This window comes from Solanum lycopersicum, chromosome 11 (assembly GCF_036512215.1).
Source record: "Solanum lycopersicum chromosome 11, SLM_r2.1".
NCBI lineage: Eukaryota > Viridiplantae > Streptophyta > Magnoliopsida > Solanales > Solanaceae > Solanum > Solanum lycopersicum.
Window position 1 is genome coordinate 17,018,918 of NC_090810.1, and position 7,205 is coordinate 17,026,122.

The window sequence follows — 7,205 nt, forward strand, 5'->3', positions numbered from 1 at the left end:
TACATAAAAGTAATACTTAGCCAAAAGGACAACTCAGTCTTAATCATTTACAAGTGAAATGAAAAGATTAAAGAAACTAATACTATCAGTCTATGAAGCCTCTAAAATAAAGAAGAATGTTGGGGGAGGACCCCCAATTATCCTAACAAGTGAAAACTAAAAACAATAATTGAATGATAAAGATATCCTCCAGAATGATGGGAGGCTCACCAATTGACTCTGAGTTGCTCACTCGATCAACGGTTTGCCAGATGTTGAACCTAGTTACATGTGTCTGCATTATAAGATGATGTAGGCCAACTGACATCACTATGAATATATGAGTATGCGAGTTGGAATTCTAAAACGACTTAAGCTTGAAATGAGTAAGAAGGGACACTTACCGTGTCTTTTTCAGCTCATGGATACTCAACTCAATATAAAGCTGTAAAACACATGTAATGTACATATATATATATATATATGTGTGTGTGTGTGTGTGTGTGTGTGTGTGTGTATATATGTATATATATATATGTGTGTGTGTGTGTGTGTATATACATATATATATACATATATATATATATACACACACACACACACACACACACACACACACACACACACACACACACACATATATATATATATATATATATAAAGCAAACTTAACTTTACTCATTTAAAGTAATATAACTTCTATGAGAGATTCTCTAACTAACAACCATCATTATGAGTCTAACTGATGGTACAATGTTTTACTTCACGCTATCGAGGACCATCCTATACCTTGCCATTGGTATAGGACTTAACTTAGTGGATTCACTATCTTAACTTAAGTGATCATCTAAAAAGTATAATCCTTTAATGCTCATGATAGCTACATGGTTTATTGAGACTTGAGTTATTATAAACTCGCATCCTCATATCCGTGCTCAATACTACTCCCAAAAATATCCTAAGCTCATGTGTTTTTAAAACAACTTCTACGCTGGGTGGAGATAATTGCTCAACACTTATCTTTATAAGCTCTCTTGGAATCAATGTTTCGTTTTCTTGCTGAAATCTAAAATAATCTTAGTTTATTCTTATCATAAAGTGAAAAAAACGTTTATAACTCTTAGGTAATACTTAGTTCTCGTATAACTTTTGAGAATGAACTGAACTCTTTACTCTTTACCTAGCTTCAAACTTAAGTCTTAAAACATTTTTTAGTGAATACTTAGTTCCCTTATATATTTTTGAGAAATGAACTCAACTCTTTACTTGTTACATAACTTGAAACTTCAGTCTTAAAACAAAGTTAAAGTGTTGCTAAAGACCCTTGAAAACTTTTAAGAACTTGGCTTTGACTTGCTTCTTAACTTCAAGACTTGACTCTTAATTTCTATGACTTTGATCTTAACTTTCCTTGAATTGGATTATGAATTGAAGGTTCATGGTCTCATTTTTTTGATGATTTCATGATATAGGTTAGAGTGTTGGAATCAACTAAGAAACATAGGTACATCACTTAGGAACTAGTATGAAAAGGTGGGGGAAAGAATGGGTTGAATTGACGTCCTTGGCTCTCTTAGAGGCGTGGGGAGCCATGCCCCAAATTTCAGAGGCCAAGTTGGGGCTCTATGGATGGCGTGATTCCCCAAGTCCCTACGAATAACGATTTTCCTTTGGGCGATGGGAGGTGCGGCGCCCCAACCCCTTTAACCAGGTGTTCTCGACTTTTCTCCTTCGTTTTTTATCTCTAAATCCTCTAAAGTTCCATGGTTCTTTCCCCAAACACTTAAGAATCATTATTACCCTCAATACCCAATAGATTTAACTCGAAAAAAAACCCAGAAACATGAATCAAATCAACACTATGCATTCAACAACTCAACCAACAAGAATTTGACAATGTTCTTCAAGAACTTCACATATTAACATGTAAACAACTCCCCAATCACTTAATTGAGACAAGTTAGGTGTGTGAGTGAACTGACCCAATAATAAAGATCTCACATACTTTTATAGGGATCACCGCAACTAATTCCATTCGCAAAGCTTGGCATTCTCGACAATTCTTGACTTCTCTCTATCTTTCTCTTCTTTTTCTCTCTTCTCCAAGCCTAAGAGTAATTTTTATTTTTACAAACTGAACTAAATTTAGTTTTAACCCCAATTAATCCCTAAAAATGAATTAATTAAATTATGTAGGGAAAATACAACTTTTCCTTCCCAAATCCGCATTGGATTTTCCTTAATCCAACAATCCAACTTCCGAAAGGCATAACTCACTCATACAATATTAAAATTGCGCAAACTCGGTGGCGTTGGAAAGATATATTAACGGGATCTCCAATCATATCAATAACTACCTCTAAATCATCCTGCGATAGAAGTTATGACCGTTTGAAAATTACCAAAACTCACTTTCCTAACTTAAACAATTTTTCAGATATTTCTTATTCTTTATTAAAATAAATACTTTCAAATTTTTTCTAGATGTGGGATGTTACATCAAAATTAAACAATTATTTCTCTTAGGACATAGTGAATTATATAGCCCATGACCTATCAAATGTTCTATGTGTCCTTTTTAGAACACCACCATGTTTTTCTCATTTTAAGTTAGAAATAAAACATTATGACCATTTTACTAGGGACTACCACAACAGAGGTTTTTGAGTCAATGACCTACAAATAACTTCAAGGGGTCATAGAACTTTCTAGGACCCATATTGTTCACTCGTGGAAAAAGTACTAAGAGAAAAATTGTGGATTTAATTCTTATGGACCTATCTACAACTGATAAACTTCTACTGGTAGTAGTTTGGACAAGTAGAATAAACCTTTGAGTCTTAAAATTTCAGTATGAATTCTACGGATGAGATCCACGATTCATATATCAAGCCACAAACTGTAGATGACCTTATATAAGGTTTTTGCCAAATTTTAAGAGAGGTGTTCCAGACTATTCCCACCCCTTCTAAACCTAAACCCTAACTCTTTTTCACGTGAATAAGGTTCTAAAATATGTTAATGAACCATATTACTTTCATTAATGCTTACAAGCCTTAGATCAAATATCCAAGATGATAAATCTAGGGTTTTCAAGCGACGTCAAGTTTCTCCAAACACTTTTTTTGTCACACCCCGAAGCTACCTCTAGGATGTGTACATGGACCTAGGATCACGAGTGACACCAAACTAAACCTGGTGAACATATCATAAGCATACTAAATTAAACTGAAGTAAAGAATTATTGTGCGGAAGCTAATCATAAGATAATACGAAATAATGGGGAATATCCCATACTAAATCTGAATAAATGAAAACTCAGAGTTTAACAACAACTGAAAAGTCTAACTCAAGTACTAAAGTTAAAACTAACTATGTCTTAAAATAGCCTCTAACTGACTAGAAGTCTTGGGACATACCCAGCTAAATTTAACAAAACTGACACAAAAGCTTAAACTAAAAGAAGATAATCATTTCACTCTTTCTCAAAGAATGAGGACTCACCATTGGTGTTGTTGAACTGAAGATCGGGAACTGATCTCTGAGTGATCTGGAAGCTGAGAACCTGAACCTACATCAGGAGAATATGTCACGCAAATTATGCGTCAGTATTTGAATGGTACTGATCATGCAAGACAAAATAAAGCTGAACAATAACATAACTGAACCAAAGCATATATATGAGCAATGATAAAAGATAAGCATGATAGTGTATTGAGAATATATAACATGAACTAATGGAATGCAATGACCAAGTTTATAACATGTTGGGATTGAAATCTGATTGTAACTGATAACATGGCCAACACAATAAAAGCTGGACTGAACTGTGGGAGATACTAATAATAAACATCAAACTATATGAGCTAAATGTGGAGTCCGATGTATACGTCTATTCGAGAGGACACAATATACCCTACTAGAGATATAAAAGCATGATTGCTGTGATCACTAAGTGTAATGCCCATACTTGGGACTTATCAACGGGGCACGTAGTTCTGGGACTATGACGGTGACTAACCCTAATCCACTTGGTATTAAGTTACTCCTGATTGATTACGTATTTAAAAATTTATGATTTAATTAATGTAATACTGGATAGCTCAAAATACTGACATGCAAACTTAAAATGCAAAATTAATTTACTGATAATTAAACATACGAAAACTGAGACATGTATGTATATGTTTTCCAAAAAAATTTCGTAAAAGAAAAATTGACTAAGTTTCGAAAAATCAATTAATCTTATGAGTTAAGAGAAATCAATTTACGAATTAACATAGTCTCCACTTGATTTAATTAGTAAAAATTAAGAAAACTTACAATTATTTTTTAAAAGATTTAAAACAGATAAAAATCAATTGAAAAGGGTTCGAATTTCTAATATACATTCCGAGAAGGTGTTAGGCCGTCAGAATGTCCGGTAACTCGTGGTTGACCGTTCATATTTTAACTAACTTAAATAAATTCAAATTTTTATTTATTTTATTACAAATATTACTATATATCTTTTTTATGATCTAAGGGAAAAATAAATTTAGAAGGAAATTTTTTTAAAGGAAATGATTTAAAGTGTTAACAAGACTAAACAAAATAAAAATATAGAAAATAAAGGGTATAAAAGGACTAAGTAAAATATATATATAAATTTTGAATATCCATAACGAAGGAGAAATGGCTATCATTTTAAATTAATTAAATTAGAACCAAATATCAAATAATATTTAGTCCAACATCATGATAAAAATAAGAAAAGAAAGAAATGTCAAATTTGGGCCTTTAGCCCAAATTCTGCTGCTGCCATTTTTTGGCCTTTGGGCCTATTTTCCTATACTCTGATTGTATACCATCGTATACGGATTGTATTTCAATTTTTTTTATTGGATTGTATACTCAGTGTATACGCCCAAATTCAGCTTCTCAAGCACCTGTACTAATTTGGACCTATATGTCATATCTTATGACCATATATCAGTGTATAAGCAACATTATCAGCCCCTTTCTAAGCTTTTGGAGACCTGCAAGTTAATCTCAGCAACATATTTGCTGTTTTCAACTTGTTCGTCAGTTTTGAGGGGTTTGGATGACTCGAGAATAATGGTTAGAGCATTTGTGGTTCAAACGAAAGATGCAACGAGAAAGAGGGAGTCCCAAAATGGACTCGAGAGGAGTTCATGCATAGAAAGGAACGAAATAGGAAAAGTTAGTGATGGAAAAAACACTTTAAGATCATTACAACACAGCCAAAACACGTAAGAAAATAAAATAATGCAAGCTCCATGTATTTGGCTTGTTGTACCTATGTTGTCAAAAGACATATACATTATTTCAAGTTGAAATTAATCAAAAAAAAAAAAAGAAAACTCCAATTTTACAAATGAAATAAGGGAGAGGAAGTAATGAATTAAGGAGACTACATCTATCAGATTAAGGAAACAACAATAAGCAACTACAAATCTGTACTCAAAATATGACCATTGGATTCAAACACACTCAACACAAGTCATTGCTAAAAAAAGAACCCCACGTGTTTAAGAAAAAATAAAAAAATACTAGATCAAAACCTTTACCATTTCCTAGCCAAGAAACAATAGTATTGAATTATGCTAAGCAAAGTGATGAAAGCAATCCGTATCCAAAGAAGAGACGACATGAGCTATTTTTTACCATTAACAAACTACAGCTAGGTAGTAAACTCCTTTAAATAAGATGCATAGTCAAATAACACTCAACAATGACACAATTAAGGATCGAACTTCAAATGATTTAGAACGCTTGACTCCAACAAAATAGTATTTGGAACATCCAAACAAGAAAACTCAACATTCCACTGACTTCACTTGCAAATTAGGAGCGTTTGGAACATCAAAGGGCAAAAACTATTTTAAACCAAACATGAATCCTAATACGAAGCTAACTCTATAGTTCTATCGACATAATACAGAGAGGATGAACACATACAGAGGGTTGAAAACTAAACAACAAGCATATCATAACGATTAGTAACTTGATCTCAAGTAAAGACATGAGAGGAAAGAAAATGAGATCATTTGGGACACAAATATTTGAAAGCTGGCATTCTAGACATTTTAGTACATCAACAAACCCAAAATCGTAAGCTTAGATGAATAACATACTTTAAACTTAATCGGGAGAATGTTCTATTTGAAACCAAGACGAAACCTTTAACACTCTAACAATATTAAACTACAGAGAGAAGAAACCAAACGAGAGTGAAGAATAAGAATTGACAGAGACTTCATGCTTTCTAAAACCAAATGATATATCAAACGGTTTAATGTAAAGAAGAGTTCACCTTCTCTGAGACAGCGTTCTGGGATGATGAACAGAAGAGGACTTCTATCCCACGAGCACAAGTTCAAATAGCAGCAAAGAGAAACAAACGAACTTTTTGAGTCTAAAAAAAATAAACTGGGAGACACGCCAGCAAAAGAAAGAACAGAGGAGCAGGCCAAAGTTGATTGTCTTCCTTTTTCTAAGAGTATCCTTGTGCCTGTTTCTATTACTCTGCTTTGTGTATTTTCTTCTCGTTCTCTAAAAAAATCCCCCTTCTATAGATAAAATAATGAGTAAATTATATAGAATGGATAGTAGGTTTGTTCTTTCAAAAGAGATGGGAAAAATCAAGATTCGGATGAGGAGAAATCCCATTTGAAATTCAAACCTGTGAAAACTTTCACCATTTTAGGAAGAAAGCTTTTTCTCTGAAATCTGAAACCATTCCAAAATGGGGAAGAAAATGGATGGTTTTGATCAATTCAGCATCGTTGAAGTGCCACGCAACTCGATCTTGATCCAAAGGATAAAACGTGCTACCATGGCTGCTGGAACTGTACGATGATAGGGACGTCCAAGGAAGAAAACAAAAGTTCTCTCTTCCCATTTGGGTCGTCGCTCACGTGTGAATGGAGGGTGACGGGCGCAGGGACCATTTTGGGTTTCCTAGACTCAGGTTGAGTTTTCAGGGTTGGTGAGTCATTTTGGGCTTCGTATGTAGGGTCAGTTGGTATTGTTTTTGAGTCAGTTTGGACGTTGTTGGGTATTGTAATGTTGTATAATTTATTTAATAAAATTGGTCTTGGGCTGATTTTGGGAGGAGAGCGAAATGGATGGGCTGCCAAAATTCTAAGGATTGGGAATACTAAAAAGTGGCTACTGATAGCAAAAGGGGACAACATGATTTTTATTTTTTAAAATGGGTTTAG

At 33.7% G+C, this 7,205-nt stretch overlaps 1 long non-coding RNA gene across 1 annotated transcript; it reads right to left on the reverse strand.

The window, feature by feature from the left end:
- LOC101254560 (uncharacterized) lies at nt 1-6,955 on the reverse strand. The gene is made up of 3 exons (XR_183272.5): nt 6,296-6,955; nt 3,484-3,550; nt 1-274 (listed from the first exon to the last, which is right to left on the reverse strand). It is a non-coding gene; the product is annotated as an uncharacterized lncRNA (long non-coding RNA).
- Between the last annotated feature and the right edge of the window lie 250 nt (nt 6,956-7,205).